Raw genomic sequence first — 16,393 nt, 5'->3', positions numbered from 1 at the left:
TATAGTTGTCACAGGTGCTGCCCGTTACCGGCAATGGTGCCAATGGCTATATTATCAAGTGCTCTTTACATGTCTGGCACCTTATATTAGATATGCCACTGCACCCTCCTGGTAATCGGACGAGGTATTGTTATTGACCCATGTTACAAACAAAGAAACAAAGACACAGGCCACCGAGGTGGTTGACGTCACTGCCGTGAAGGGGAAGAGTTTGGGGTTTTATGGGCAACATAGTCAGGCCAGGTTGAGTCAAACAGGCCTGTTGTTGAATTCAAGCTCTGCTGTGGAGAACCTATTCGTGCCTCAGTTTCCCCTCTTTGCGCTAGAACAGGGGCATGAGGATGAGTAGGCTTAAAGGGCTGCTGTGATTCTCTGGAAGTGGCTGTTTCAGAAATGCCTGGAGGACTGGAGAAAGGCTCCTTGCCAGAGCACTTGTGCAGTGTCCATTTATGTAGGAGGCTATGGGTTCCGTTCCCAGCATGGCAAAAATGAACCAATGAATGAAAGTCTCTACCACCCGCGCAGCCCAAGAAGCCCCGGTCCTGCTTCCTCTCTGGTACCAGTATTCCTGGCCTATGCTGGTGAGCCCTCACATGTTCAGCAGGCTCTGCTCAGACCCGGAGCCCATTTGCATGCCAGACTGCCTGGCCCCGCTGGTAAACTGGACACACCGCTGGTCCGTCCCTCCTGTGTATGAAGAGAAAGCCGAGCGTGCGACTGTGAGGTCCCCTCAGGGCTCTTATCTTCTCCCTGCTGGGACAGAGAGATGGGATGCTGGGCACACAGGCTTGAGAATCTGTGGGGTGGGGGAATGGATGCCGACTCTGTGCTTGCTCCTCAGCTCACTTCCTCGGCCCTTGATAAAGGTGTTTAATGAGCAAACAAATAAAAAGAGAAAGCCCATTTCTGGGGTAACTCTGGCTCTCTGGAAATGCCAATAGTAGTTCTCTCCTCTCACTTCCTTGACTGACTCTGGGTTAGTTGTTGTCATTGGTGTGTGTGTGTGTGCGCACGTGTGTGTGCACGCGAGAGAGGGGCATGTATTCATGCATATGTGTCCATGTGTTGGTGTGCAGGCACCTGTGGGCATCAGAGGTTGACTTCTGTGACATCCTTAATTGTTCTTCATCTCATTTTTTTTTTCAGACAAGACCTCATCATTGAACTTGTGAAATCCGGGAGAACCTCCTGTCTCTGTCTCCCAGTGTGGGGGTTACAGATGCATGTGGCCACATCTGACTTGCTCACGGATCTGAACTCATGTCCTCATGCCTGTGTGGTAGATTCCTTACCCTTTGAGCTATCTCACTGGCTCTCAGGTGAGTATCCTAACCTTCTTCCTTGGGGATGAGACTTCATTAAGAAATAGGTGAGTGCAATTTTGGTTCAGCTAAACGTTCTCCTGCTTTGCTCCTTCTTGGTCTGAAGCCCCTCTCCGTGGAGCACCTGGGGAAACTGAGGCTGTACCCCAAATTGCTGGAGACAGTAGAGGTTAGGAATTAGAGCCAAGCGTCCCAGTTCCGGCCTGGCCGGTCTTCCAGGTGTTGCCGTGGGAATAACCTCCCCTCCCCTCCTGAGGACCCAGAGGTATTTGGACAACAGAGAAAAAAATAAGTTCTAGTCTAATGTTTTTCATTTTTTGTCCTGAACAATGCTGTTTCTAGGCTGATTGTTGAGCAAATATTGAGGGAGGCGGAGCCCAGGGCTGCCACGGGCCGGGAGACATTATGAAAGTCATAGCTTCAGGAAGGAGTTGGGGCTCAGCTATCTAGAGGTCTTGCCCAGGACTCTGAGCTCCCCTCGTTCGGCCCTTCTCAAATTTGGCCACCTCTGGGGAGGGGCTTGAAGGTACCAGAAGAAGAAGTCATGACTGGGAAGAAAAAGGTGTAGTGAAAACAGCCGTTCTGCCCACTTCCTGTCCATCGTGCTTCTCCATCCTTCTCAGAACAGGGATTCTGACTCGCCCAATTTGTGTTAGGTTTGGAGGGGTTTTCATGAAGACAGAATTCTCGTTGTTAACTTAAGACAGTCTCAAGTAAACCAGAAGGACTGTTTACTCAACCATGCTCCAGAGTTATGAGGGTCAAACCAGGTGCGGTGGGAACAGGCGCTGATAGTCTCAGCTCTCGGGAGGTGGAGGAAATGGCGTATTTAAGACCAGTCTGGGCTATGTACGTGAGGACTGCGTACGTACAGTCTGCGTAATTTACGTGAGTCGGGCTCTCTCACCTATGTGTACGAATGAATGGTGAGAGTCAAGTGGGAAGACGGCTTGAAGAAGACGAGGATGGAAGCAGCTCCTACTAACTCCCTATTCTGTGGTTACTGTGGGGAAGTCACCGCACACAGGAATTTATGGGTATCCTACGCACCATGGTATATCCCCACTACAAGCCTATGGAGAACTGCTAGCCCATTTTGTCTCTGGGGAGACTGAGGCTCAGAAACTGACTCACACACGCCATACAGCTAGAAGAGACTCGAATCTGATTCCAGACCTTTGGCTCCTGTTCACATCTGCCCCACCAGGGAAATTGACCTTGGCTAACCACAGATGGTAAAGCTAAAGTCACGATGAGCAGAGAGCGCCCGCTCTAACTGGTACTCCCTCGGTACAGCTGTCTTTAGGGGGCCCCTTCTTTGTTACTGGGAAGCCTGCCTGCCTGCCTGCCTCTTGGCCCAGCCTCGAAAAACACAAACCAGCTGACTGGGGAGAGCAAGATGCTTCTTTCTGTAGTGACCTCCCAACTGGGCCTGCTATGGGGTCTTGCTTTCTTTTGAGAGTTTCTGGCAAAGTCATACAAATTGAAACTTCCTCACTCAGAGAGAGTCTCACTGGCATGCTGAGAGGTCCTGGCATGCTGGGCAGGTCCCAGAACCTTAGCCCCCACATCCCAGTTTCTGGGGGACTTGGAAGACAGGGATCCTGGTTGGTTCAGACCCCTTTTCACCGGGGGCTGGGTCAGGATCGTGCAGCCAGCCCCCTCCTCTCTGTCCTCATGCTTGGCTGGCCCTGGGACTGCATGGCGGAAGGACACTGGCACTCTGGAGGTCTGCCTGAGGTTTCCTCCAGTGGCTGATGGCAGCAGGTACCGCTCACTAATTAATTAACGCTTAAGTACTTAGCATCCTCCTGCATCGTGTCAAACGAGGATTTGAGTCTTAATTCCCTGTATAGGTAATGGGGGGATGTGCCAGGAGGGCCGTCAGGACTGAGGAGAAACCCGTCCCTGTGCTTGGCTGCAGGCTGAGGACACAAGCTGCTGCTGGGGTAGAGGGAGAGACTAGGGTCAGAGTTCTGAGGCCCTAAGATCTCTGGGTCCCCAGTACTGATTTACCAGAAGCCCTGTCATGGCGGGGAGCTGGAGTGCCGCTGCTTCCAGATGCCTGGGTCAAGCTCTTTCCTGCTGTTGGGCTTCTGCTCCGAATGAGTCACTTTACCTGGGGCCTGATTTGCATAAATGCAGGTGAGGATGACAGTCCCTGCCTATAGGACAGTTGTAAAGGCCACACAAGCCACCATGGAGAAATCCTGTCGTTTGCACTGGCTCATGGTAAGGTCCATCTCATAGGCGTTGTCATCTTTCAAGTAGTCACTCCAGGGTGTGTTTTTATTTATTCAACAAACACATCTCAACTGTGTACTGTGTACCTGCTGGGCGTGGACCTGGGAGCCAGAGACACTGTGCCGGGTCAGTCTCTGGACCTCTGGAAGCCCCAGGTTAAGCATCGGGGGATACAGATAGTGGCAGACTCCATCGCAAAGGGTTAGAGCAGCAGTTCTCAATCTGTGGGTCATGACCCCTTGGGGGGGGTCTCATAGCAGACACCCTGCATATCAAATATTTACGTTAAAATTCACAGCAGTAGCAAAATTACAGTTGTGAAGTCGCAACAAAGTAATTTTGTGATGGGGGGGTCACTACAACATGAGGAACTGTATTAAAGGTCGCTAGGAGGGTCGAGAACCACTGGGTTAGAATGAGGTTTAAAACAAGCTGGCAACAGCCTCCCTGGGGTCTCTACAGCTGATCCCTGGGGAGAAGGAGGACAGTGGTCCAGGCAGGCCTGAGACGGTGGCACTGCAGGCCAGGCAGAGCAGTTCCACCTCTACCCAGAGTCACGCACGGGATCTCCCTGGGAAAGTGACTGTGTGCCCTGCCAGCTTCAGGGAGGTGCCACTGAGACCTCTGAGAAGGGGGTCCCTGCTCAGCGTGAATATCCATGGACCCAGGGTTGGGGTGGATGTGAATCCCAAGCAAGGGTCAAGAGGTTGGGGAGAGCCATGGGGCAGGTAAGGCCAACTCTGACCCTTTTTTCCAAACGCTTTTTGTAGTTTTCACTGCCACAGTCAAGGACGTGGCTTTTCTTGAATCTATGGTGTGGTGCCCTGTGATGCTGGACCACTGGAGAGGGCAGAGTCTATGGTGTGGTGCCCTGTGATGCTGGACCACCAGAGAGGGCAGAGTCTATGGTGTGGTGCCCTGTGGTGCTCGACCACTGAGGAGGGCAGAGTCTGTGATTGATGCCCTGTGATGCTGGACCACTGAGGAGGGCAGAGTCTATGGTGTGGTGCCCTGTGGTGCTGGACCACTGAAGAGGGCAGAGTCTGTGATTGATGCCCTGTGATGCTTGACCACTGAGGAGGGCAGAGTCTATGGTGTGGTGCCCTGTGATGCTAGATCACTGGAGAGGGCAGAGTCTGTGATTGGTGCCATGTGGTGCTGGACCTGAAGAAAGCTACCTAACTTCTTTTTTTAAAATTTATTTTTTTATTGGTGCTTGCCTGTATGTATGTCTGTGAGAAGGTATTGGATCCTGGCATTACAGACAGTTGTGAGCCACCAGGTGGGTGTTGGGAATTGAACCCAGGTCCTTGGGAAGAGCAGACAGTGCTCTTAACTGCTGAGCCATCTCTCCAGCCTGCTACCTAACTTCTTTGAACTTTAATTTTTCTTAGGTGAAATGTGAACCACAAGCCCAGAGGAGGCAACATCTCCAGGTAAGTGCCCTGTGAACTAGTGGCATGAAGAACTTCAGTAATTGTGGTTTTTTTAGAGCTCTCAACTGGTCAGTGTACCTGCAGAAACCTGAACCTGTTGTATTACAAACTCTTGATAGTCATCAAATTCAACGCTTTGTCCATTATGGTTCTTAGACTGAGTTTTATGCTTAATGTAGCTGTGCACTGCACCACTGGTGCAAAGCCTACTGTTCACTCACTGTGCTGAGTTCTGGGCGTGGACCCCCTCATCCCCTCCCACAGGTGAAGGTTAGTGCACAGTTAGGTTAAGGCACTTGCCAAAGTTCTCTTGGGGGGGATCCACGATCCAAGCCTCATCCACCCAGCTATCCTTGGTACTTGGTGAGTGTTCACTGAGTAACTAGATGAATGCACGGTGTGGGATATCATGAACAGATAGATGATGGACATTCATGTTGTTTGGTGAGTCTGTCGGGTGGGGGCATCAGCAGGAGGAGAGATAACCCTGGTTTGGGGCAATCTGAAGCTAGTGTATATAATTGCACAGAGTTCCAGAAGTTGAAGGGACATGGGGTGGGGAGGGGAGGAGAGGGAGAGAGCTTTGCCCAGGAAGTATGCAGTTCCATGGGTAATCCAAGCATCTCCTGGTAGCAGTGCTGCTCACAGGATGCGGCAGGCACATCTGGTGGCAGCTGAGGATTTGCCCTGCCTAGGCCAGACCCGCCCTGCTCTCCTGGTGATGTGGGAGCTGCTGTGATGATGAGGGGGCTGAGCTGGAAGCATGAGGACACCAAGAAGGTGGCAAACGTATCTTGGGCAGCAGATGAGGATCTGACCCTCTTAATTCTCCTCTCCGGAGAGGGAGGAGTTTGAAGGCATCACCCCACCCCATCACCTGGCTGGCACACTCAGACCCAGAACCCGAGAGAAAGGAGATGCGGATGAAATGAATGCTGGAGGGTGATGGGCATGTGGTCCAGTGGTTGTCCTGGCTAATTTGTGCCCACTCGCTTAAAGCTAGAGCCATTTGGGAAGAGGGACTCTCAGCTGAGAAAAATGCCTCCATAGGTTGGCTTATAGACAATCCTGTAGAACATTTCCTTAATTAGTGATTGATGGGGGAGGACCCAATCCATCATGGGTGGGGCCATCCCTAAGCTGGTGGTCCTGGGCACTATTAGAAAGCAGGCTGAACAGACCATGAAGGAGAAAGCCAGTAAGCCACCCCTTCATGGCCTCTGCATCAGTTCCTGTCTCCTGCTTTGAGTTCATGCCATGGCTTTCCTTAGTGACGGAGGGTGACCTGAGGGTTATAAACTGGAATAAACTTGGTAATGGTGTTTTATCACAGCAGCAGAAACTGTAGCTAAGACAGTGGTAGAGCTCTTTCCTAAAACACGAAAGATCCTGGGTTCGAACCCCAGTACTCTCCCCTTCCATACCCCGACCCACAAAGAAGAAATGAAACAAAATGTGGGATCGAAACTCCTTTTTGTTTTGTTTTTCCAGACAGGGCTTCTCTGTATCTTTGGAGCCTGTCCTGGAACTTGCTCTGTTCCAAGTTCCAGGCTGAGTTCCAGGCTGGCCTCGAACTCACAAAAATCCTCCTGCCTCTGCCTCCTGAGTGCTGGGATTAAAGGCGTGCACCACCGCTGCCCAGCGAAGACTGAAACTCTTAAACAACCATTTATCCATTTCTTGATAGCTCACATGCCCTGAGCATTCGCAGTGGGCCAGAAGGGTGTTAACACCTTCCCACGGTGTCTACATGGTGTTGTAGATGGGCCTTTCTGCCCAAGACCGATCTACTTACAGACAGCAGAGCTGGGGCTTGGACCCCAGCATCTTGAGGGTGAAGACCAAATGGCTAGCTCCTCTCTGCTGCCCTGGCAGGTCCCCCTATCAGTGCAGAGCAGTGGTGAGGGACGGGTAGAAGGACAAGGGACGGTTTCAGGCGGTTGGCTGCTTCAGCCTGTGTAGCCCCAGCGTCTAGGCTGTGCTGTTCAAACCGAGGGATGTGTGAAGTCTACCTGAGCACCTTGGAAAGCCTCTCTACAGGTTCCTGGCAATGTCCCTGTAGGAGCCAGCTCATGTATTTTAAGAAAAAAAAAATCATTAAAGAAATCCAACCCATAGAGAGGCCATAAATGTAAAACACTGGTAGTTTGACAGTTTATCCCTAGCCGCCGTGATCGGAGTTCACCACAGAGCCAGAATCCCATGCCAGAAATGAATCATGATGATTCTTCCAGATGGTTCCTGGGATGTCTGCCCTAAAATTTGCACCTGCCCACCTAACTTGGGACCACAAAAGCTTGTGGATGCCTTGAGCCAGGAGAGGAGAATGTATGAAGGCACCAGCAGAGAGTCGGAGGGAACCAGGCCTCACTTTTGCAATGGTGCAAAAGATCTAATTCTGTAAAGTTTTTCCTTAGTTTGGCTGTTACTGATCACATTGATAGCCAGCCCCTCGCTGTGCGGCATTCTAGAGGAGGGAAACCATGTTATCTGGCTCCTGTTAGTGGGTGGTGTGGACGCTGGGAACAAGCACACAGTTCGAGGCATGGATGCCTCTAGGCCTGAGAAGTTCCTTATTCTATTTCCTGTGCCCAGCAGAGGTGTGGCTACCCACACTCTCTTCTTTCATTGAGCAAGCCACAGAGACAGGGTTTAAAATGTTAGGAATCCCACCCATTTTAAAGTCCTGGGGACTCCTTCCTAAGTTTGTCACCTTCAGATGCTGGCAGTCCAGGTCTGGACCTGGCCCAGGCGGAGACACTAAAACTGGAAAGAGGATTCCCACGGCCTCACCCTCTCCCCTAGCCACCCCCCCCAACCAGAGTGAGTTCCAGAAAAGCACCTGGCCCCTCCTTACCTCCTCTTCCCAGCCAGGAGACAGGGAGGGTGACATTGAGCGCCAGCTCTGGGGCGTCCTAAGGGTTAACTAATTAATGGTCGGAAAGTGCTTTGAAAAAATAAAGCACCGGATAATGGGAAGGGCAATTATGTTGGGAGAAACTCCTAATTTGGCTGGAATTGATGTTAATGATAAAGTATCTGAAACATGTAGCAAGCAGGCGTGATTGTATTTTATATGACGGAAAAAGACACTCGGGCAGGGGACACGAGGAGTGGTTAATTTGGTTAAATAAAGCGAAAGATGAAAGGATCGCGGACACCTTGGGACTGTGTCTCTGGACTTGGTGCAGGACTTTGGAACAGGAGCGGGCCCTGGAATTCTTACTCTGGATTTGTTTCTGATCGAAACAGAAGAGAACGTGCCTGGTGTGTGGCTCGGAAACGGACCGGGAAAGCCAACTTCAATGAGGAAGCTTGGCATTTTCAAGTAGACAAGGCTGTGTCCTCGGGAAAGAGTCAATGCTTTTGTGAGAATCTGTGTGTGTGTGTGTGTGGGGGGGAGGCCCTCTGCTTCAGGTCACCACAGTTGGAGGATCTTAGAGAGCAGTGATGTGCTTTTCTGTTTTAGGAGGAGAAACTGAGGCCAGCAAAGGAGAGGGAATGGGATTGGAGTCAAAGCAGAACCCAACATCTGCTGAGTACTTTTGTTTGTCAGGCTGTGTGATGGGTAGGCTGTTAGGATCCCTCTCCATCTGTTTGTGGGTGCAAGTCTGTATGTGGGTGCCACCTTTTCTCTTATCTCACAGAGGGAGAAATAGAAGCTCAGTAAGAAACGCAGTGTGTTCAAGGTCACACGGCCAGAAAACAGTAGGACCAGAAAGTTGGGCTCAGGCTGCCTGAGCTGGGAACGAAACTCCACAAAAGTGATTCGGGGACTAATTAAGTGCTCTCGAGATTCAGGGCTCTGCATTCCTTCACTCCATTCTGCCTGCTGAAGCAGAGGAGTGGAACGAGAGTATAGGGGAGTCCTGTTGCTGTCCGGGGAGGTTCTCCGAGGGGGCTACACAAAGTGGTGAGGCTTTCTGGCCAGGGACCAGGGCAATGCCAGCACCCTTGGGTGGATTGGATCATAGTTTGGTTCTCAAGGGGACAGCATAAGGCTGCCCCAAGGAAAGAGAGCAGGCTTGTTTTCTGGAAGGTCTTGAGGTCCCTGCAGGTCCAGATTAGTATTCAGTATTTATAATATTTCCATAATGGTAAAACAAAAGAAAACAAGCAGAGAGAATGCATTTTTAATCACCAATCATTTCTCTTTGTTTGTTGTGAATGAACAGTGAGGTGAAATAGTATTTCATAATCACCCCATTCGAATTTTCCTCCCCACAAAGCGCCGAGAAATCTCTAAATAAAATAAATAAACAAGCCAAGACCTTAAAATAAATTCCAGAGGGCAGAGTGCTACGTGTGGGTTATCACAGCTGTGGGCGGCACGGCTGGGGGAGGGGACCGAGGGCCCAGCTCTTGTCAGTTATTTGCCATCAGGGATCCCAGGGCTGAAACCCCACATGGCAAGGGAGACAGACAGCCGAGAAGCAGTTTGCAGATCCACAGAGCAGGGTGCTGCCAGTTCCCCGTCCTGAGTTTTCATTTACTTCAGTTTTTTTGCCCCTTCTAGAACCTTTTGGTTCTCATCGGCTCACTAAAACCCAAAGGCATCCCTGGCCTCTGGGGCTTGACAATCTTCCAATCACATTCCTCACCCAAGAGACATCTCTGCATAGGGTTGTCTCTCTCAGGGTGGTCTACCTCTCAATGACAGAGGGAGAAGTCACAGCAAAGAGAAAGGGGCATAGTCAAGGGCACCCAGCAAACAAGCACAGATCCTCGGAACCCAGACAGCTTGACAGCCTGTCAGATCAAACTTCGTCCACCTGCACTTAGCTTGGGAGTCTTCGAGAAGAGCTTCCTAGGCTCCTGGAGTTTCTTATAATGTGTTTGTGCGTATCAACATTGCCAGGCCCATCGGTCCTAGCAGGGCGCCCAACAGATGAGGCACTCAGTGGGTGTTCATTACATAGACAGATGGACAGGTGTCAGATGCACAGCTTCTTGGGTGAAGGGATAAGAAAATGGGTGTGAATAAATGAATGGATGGATGGATGGATGGATGGATGGATGGATGGGTAAAACGATTATTGACTAGATGGGTGGCCAGATAAAGGTTGCATTGATCAATGGATGGCAACTTGGACGCATGGATGGATGCTTGGAAGGATGGATGGGATGGATGGGCAGATGGATGGATAAGATGTAGAGATGGGTGGACAAGAAGCTAATTCTGATATTTGCTCCCTTCACAGATCCATAGGAAAAGCTACTTTCAGATGGCCACTGGCCAATCAGCCAGCCAGTTCCAGTTGGAGATACCCTGGTCAACATGGGGGTCTGGCGCTCTGAATTTAAGTCTTCAACAATCAGATGATTTTCTAGCAAAGAAATCCCTCCAAGAAGAAATCTTGGGGTCTCTAGTGACTAAGTAGACTTGTTTAAGCAAGTCACGTGGAAAGAGGAAACACTGGCTGGGTCAAAGGGACTGGTTCTGCTCACATTCGGCCACCAGCTCCCTGCACGGCCATCATCGGCAGCCTCAACCTCTGGATCTCGGCCTTCAACTCTGAACTGGTCTCTGGGTCTTGACTCTGGGTCAGGCCTTCTCTGTGGACAGCATCACCTCTGTAGCTCTGCTTTGTGATCGAGGTGGCCTTGTTCTCCCGCTTCCAACTCTTCCATGGCAAGGAGCCGTGCTCAGGGCTGGCCAGCACTGTCGGGCCAGTGGGAACGGGGACAACACAAAGCAGCAGGAAGCCAGGCTAGATATTCTCTACAGCCAGGGCCCACACTCCCTCTGAATCCTATTGAAAAAATAATAAAAAGGTAATTACTTTGTCATTACTGAACACTGGTTTGTCTTTTTTTTTCCTTTCCTTAAGCCCTGGCCATAAATAACCAAGCCATTACCTCTCAGAGTGGACACACATGTATACAGGACCTGACTGCTAGAACATTCTGCTCTCGACCCCACAGTCCCACCCCACTTGCCCACTGTATGACGCCTGCCACACACACACACACACACACACACACACACACACACGCACACACACACACACTCGAGCACACCCGCCCGTCACAATGCTACTTGCTCACTTGACATTTTCTAAGCATTCTGTTGGGTGCTGGAAACGATAAAGCAGCTACTGGGTGTAAATTTAGGGTGAGTCTCTGTACGGATTATCTCACCAAAGTCTTCGTACGATGCTGGGAGGCAGATTTATTGACATATTACAGAGGGGGACACTGAGGCGGAGAGAGAATCAAGGAAGGCGTGGAGCTGGGATTTCTGAACCCCTGTGACCAAATTCTGAAATCTATGTTCCAATACACAGATTATTTTAACACACACACATACACGCTCACACACACACACATACATACAGTTTAATTCAGGTCGGGTTCATGGAGAAGGCCATGATAATATGGACTGAGATGGCATGAGTAAGCAGGGTCTGTGGGAGCACAAGTTGAGCCATCTAGCCCAGCCCTGGGCAGGACCACATCATGGAAGGCTCCCCAGAGGAGACCACTCCTTCTGTGATGACCCTGTTCATTGTTTCTGTTTTCCCAGACAGGATCTCACATTGCCCAGGCTGGCCTTGAATTTCCTCTGTAACTGAGGATGACATTGAACTTGTGATCCTCTTGTCTCTACCTCTTGAGTGACAGGATTACAGGCCTGTGTGACCATGCATGGCTTTGAATTTGGTGGTGCTGGGGACGGAAACCAAGGGCTTTGTGCGGGCTCAGCAAGCAGGGTACCAGCAGAGCTGGTATCTTCAGTACTTGATTTGGTCTTAATGGATGAGTTGTGAGGAAGAAAGGCCTCAGGGCAGAGGAGAGGGCGGCAGCACACAGGCCCAGAGGTGAGGGCAGAAGAGCCAGGTAAGGTTGACTCTGCCTGGCAGGAGCAGAAGGTGCCAAGGGGGTGGGACAAGGTGAGGCTAGAGAGGCAGGCAGAGCTGCTGCATGCACCTCGGCCAGCCTGGCAGAGCTGGGAGGTCCTTCCCACCCACTCTCAACTACCTGGCACTCCTACCCATGTGACACGAGGCACTTCATCAGCAAAACAGCTCTTTCCTGCCTCCCTGGCCAGCCCCGCCCTCTGTGGGACTTGGTGCCATAGGTGGCTGCCACCTCCACAGGTCCTGTTGGGAAGAAGCATGGCCACTTCTGGAGTGGCAAAGCGAGTTGCCTTTGCCTGTGGCCTGGCCATGCCAGCCTCAGGCAGGATCTGCCTCCTAGGACTGAAGAGGCGGGGCCTGTGCTCGCAAAAGTTGGGGCTGATTTCAGATGAGCAGAGAAATGGGGGAAGCAGAGAGGACAGGTACAAAGGTGCAGCAGGAGTCAAGCAGCCATGGGAAGTGTGGCTTTACTAAGAGGATAAGGGGAAAGAGGGGAGGCAGGTCCTTCTGACTTTTCAATCTTGAGGTTTATCTTGTTCAACAGGCTCTGGTGCCAGGCCTACCCCGCCCTGGCAGGCATGGGAGTGGCTAAGGTGTTGGCCCATGGGTCTTTGGGTAAGAGGTGATGTCAGCAGGCAGCCCTGCCCCTTACCTGGCTGTCCCTTTGTGTATTCGGGTATCTGCTGCCAACTCAAGTACAGCCTGCCAGGGTACAGGGCACAGTCGTACCTCCAAACCGTCTCTAAAGGGACACAGGGGCCTGACCTGGTAGTACAGCCTGCCAGGGTACAGGGCACAGTCGTACCTCCAAACCTTCTCTAAAGGGACACAGGGGCCTGACCTGGTAGTGCAGCCCCGGATGCAATCTCAGCTATTCGGGAAGCTGAGGCAGGAGGACCGAAAAAAATGCAAGGCCTGCCTGACCTACAGAGAAAGTCCCAGGAGAACTTGAGTAGCTCAGTGAGATCACATGCCAAGATGAAAATAATAAATCTGAAAAACTACAATAAAAAAAGGTCTGAGGGTGTAACTTGGTGGTAGAACACTTGCTTATCATCTACAAGGCCTTAAGTTTAACCCCTAGTTTGGAAAATAAGGGGTTCCACGGTTTCACTAGAAAGACACTCGCCCCATTCAGCTCTCAGCCCTAAGAAGCACTGTGCAAATACATCCTGAATTTCCCAGGCAAAGCTGCGGAGGGGGTCCAGGGGTCCCTGGTGCATTTCCTTTACATTTTCAAACCCACACCCCAATACCTGCCTCTCACGGTGTGACTATGTGTGCACGGTTTGCATTTTATTTATGTTTATGTGTGTTTATACCCACCTCCGGCATCCCTGAACTTGAACACTATTTTCTTCTCCAGGTAGATGGCACGGGCGATGCTGAAACCGCAATGAAATGTGATAGGGAACTGGAGACAACGGGACCAGGGAATGGTTCCTCTAAGAAAGTATTAGCCACCTGGGACTCTTCTCATGACCAGACAGGGGTAAACACAAATACCAAAAATGCCACTTAATGAGGGCAAAGCCAGAAGCAGAAGGTCGCAGGAGCAGCAGCGGCAGCAGTTAGAAAAACACCCGGCTCCTAGCTTGGAGCCGAGACAGGCAGGAAAACCGAAAGCAAGTACCAAGTGGCTCTTGAGCTCGCAAAAACAGGTAGTATTTATGGCATACAAACCCCTAAGGAGTTTCTGTCAGGAGGTTTCTGGAAGGTGCAGGTGGATCTGTGGGAGGACGAGGGAGCTCAATCCAGGTGAGGCTGGAAGGCTGACCAAGCCCATCCCTTTCACCTACACGGGCTGAGCACACAGGCCCAAAACCCAGGGGCTGCTGGCTGCGGCGCTGAAGATGAGAAGAGGACCTCACTTTCAATTCCGGCTCTGGGAGGCTTTCTCCCATCTCTGCCGAGGCTGTGGATCTCAGCAAGGCCACTCGAACCTTGAAACAGCCCCTGCATGTGGCCAGCTTGCTTCTAATAAGGATTCATGACTGGAATCACAGGCTCCTTCACCCATTAAATTAGCAGGGGTTAAAAAGAGAGAGAGAACATTGAAGGTTGGAGAGAGCGGGATGGGGATGGCGGTGGCTGTGGGCTGGTGACGCTGCCTGAGGGAGGGCCGACCTACAACACCCTCCCGGAGGGGGCAGTCTGGAGATGGGCCTCAAAGGCTTTGAAATGTATGCGTGCTCTTTAACTCAGCAAATCCACTTGAAAGACTTCATGGGATTATTTATGGACAAGGAAATTCATTAGAGTTATTTACAATAATGAAAAGAATTGGGAACGAGTTCTGTGTTCAAATTTTTCAGTAGTCAAGGGCTGCTTGAGTAAATTATGGGCTAACTCGGCTCCTCAGCCATTGAAAGTCACATTGTAGAAGAGTATCTACATATGTTAAAAAACACACATGCTACATACCTGTGGAAGGCTAAGAAAAAAAAAAGGTCTAATGGGTTCTTTGTGATTTTATGGGAAAAGGCAAAGGAAAAAGGTGTGTAAAAATGAGACTAGAGCCGGGCGGTGGTAGTACATGCCTTTAGTCCCAACACTTGGGAGGCAGAAGCAGGCAGATCTCTGCGAGTTCGAAACTAGCCTGGTCTATAGCACTAGTTCCAGGACATCTAGGGCTGTTATACAGAGAAACCCTGTTTCAACAAACAAACAAACAAAATGAGACTAGAAATATACAAAGTGGGATTAAAGTGCCTTCCAAAGAGACTAGGGATGTGGATCACCGGGTAGAGCTCAGTCCCTTGCACCACAAAAGCCGGGCATGGCACATGCCTGAAAACCCCACATTTGGGTGGTGGAGGCAGAGGATCAGAAGTTCAAGGTCATTTTCAGCTACATAAGGAAGTCTAGGCCAGCCTGCTATACAAGAAAAGAAAATTACATTTTCTCCCTGTTTATTTGTGTTTTCTGAATTTTCTATAACAAATATATGCTGTGTACATAGTAAGAGGCAAATAATTGTGTACTTTGCGAAAGGAACGAGGGTGTTCTGGGGTGGAAGGACTCGCAGAGCCTAACAGTCTGGATGGAATCTGAAGTCAGAGTTTAGGAAAAAGCCCCTACCCCGGCTTCCCTCCCCAGGACACTCCCAAGAGAGACATTCGTAAATAAAATGAATGAACTCAGCTCTTTTTATTTTTAATTACAACTTCCCCAGTAATCACCATGATCGCTTGTCTCTGGCTCGTGTTTATTCAGTCACTAGGCATCTATTGAGTACCTCTCGGGACAGGAGCTCCATGAGAGACACAACGAACCCCCAAAACTGACCTGTACCCAAAGAGAACCTCAAGACAAAGACAAAAGCCCAGGCAAAGTAGGGGACAAGCATACGGTAGTCATTTTCTTAGGGAGCGCGTGCTGTGCGCCAAATATTTTGTAATGATTTAGGGGTTTTTGTTTGTTTGTTATTTAGATCGCAACCAAATGTGAAGGAGCGGGATCTGGGGGTTTGCACCCTAACCCTAGAACTGGAGAGACTGTGTTAAAAAGATCTTTAGAGTTTAAGGCCAGCCTAGTGTACCTCAGAAATGCCAGGCCAACCGGGGTGACAACGTAGCAAGACACAAATGAAACATACGTGGAGAAACAGGCATATTCTGGTTTCTTCGCCCAGTACCCTCAGTGCACCTCAGACCCAGCGCCCCCAGTGCATCTCAGACCCTGTGCCCCCAGTGCATCTCAGACCCACCACCCTCAGTGCACCTCAGACCCAGTCTCTCTGGCTTCTGAATGTGGACAGAAAGTAGAGGAGATTCTTACACTCTTGGTTAAGTCAAGGAGTGACTTTTGTAAACTTGTTGCCCACACAGAAGGTGCTAAGGGACTCAGAATGTCTACCTCAGCCTTGGGAAAGTTGTTCTTTGTGCTTTGGTGTCCTCTTCTGTAGAGTGGGTGTTACATTCGTCACTGTAACTCCCTCTTACTGTTGCTGTATGGGACTGGTAGGACAATTCAAGTGTTCCCTGGCACATAGTAACCACTTGATAAACATTGGCTGATGTAGGGGCAGGTTTTGCTTTCAATCCTTACAGAGGATTAGATACCAGAAAACAGTGAGGGACACCTTCCCTCACTGCAACACCTTCCAAGGCTTTGCTAATCATACCAGCAGAGGCTGGCTTAAATTTGTTTGTTTCATAATCAATTATTCAGACCCAGTGTTTGGCTCCTGAGCCCCAGAGATAAAGACATAGTCTTGGTTCAGTGGGGGCAGTGTGTGTATGGAGGACGTCTCCCTAGAGACTTAGAAATGGGATAGGCTCTTGATTACAAACATTCCACCCAGAGGGCGGCAGGGGCTGTCCAGTTTCCTCTGCTATGACACAGGCCTCCAGAGCCTCCCCTACTCCCAGCCCACTGTGGACTCCAGTAAAATACCAGAGAGTAGAAACCCAGGTCGGGTCACGTCATCCACCGGCATCTCCTTGGTTCTACTTGATCAACCCTCTTTGCTCTTGCAAACCTTGTTCTTGGTTCTTCCCAGTCATTCTTCCCCCAAGCAGATTCTTCA

At 50.4% G+C, this 16,393-nt stretch overlaps 1 long non-coding RNA gene across 4 annotated transcripts in view; it reads left to right on the top strand.

Moving 5' to 3' along the window:
- LOC125389573 (uncharacterized) overlaps positions 1 to 10,800 on the top strand; it is a 29,452-nt gene extending 18,652 nt beyond the window's left edge. For all 4 annotated transcript variants that reach the window (XR_015002151.1, XR_015002150.1, XR_015002153.1 and 1 more), the window contains exons 3-5: positions 1,147 to 1,319; positions 4,961 to 5,002; positions 10,204 to 10,800. This is a non-coding gene — a long non-coding RNA (uncharacterized LOC125389573). The remainder of the gene's footprint in view (positions 1 to 1,146; positions 1,320 to 4,960; positions 5,003 to 10,203) is intronic.
- Positions 10,801 to 16,393: the final 5,593 nt, after the last annotated feature.

The sequence above is a fragment of the Myodes glareolus genome, chromosome 6 (genome assembly GCF_982192425.1).
Source record: "Myodes glareolus chromosome 6, mMyoGla1.1, whole genome shotgun sequence".
Classification (NCBI taxonomy): Eukaryota; Metazoa; Chordata; class Mammalia; order Rodentia; family Cricetidae; genus Myodes; species Myodes glareolus.
This window is presented reverse-complemented; position numbering and strand designations above follow the sequence as displayed.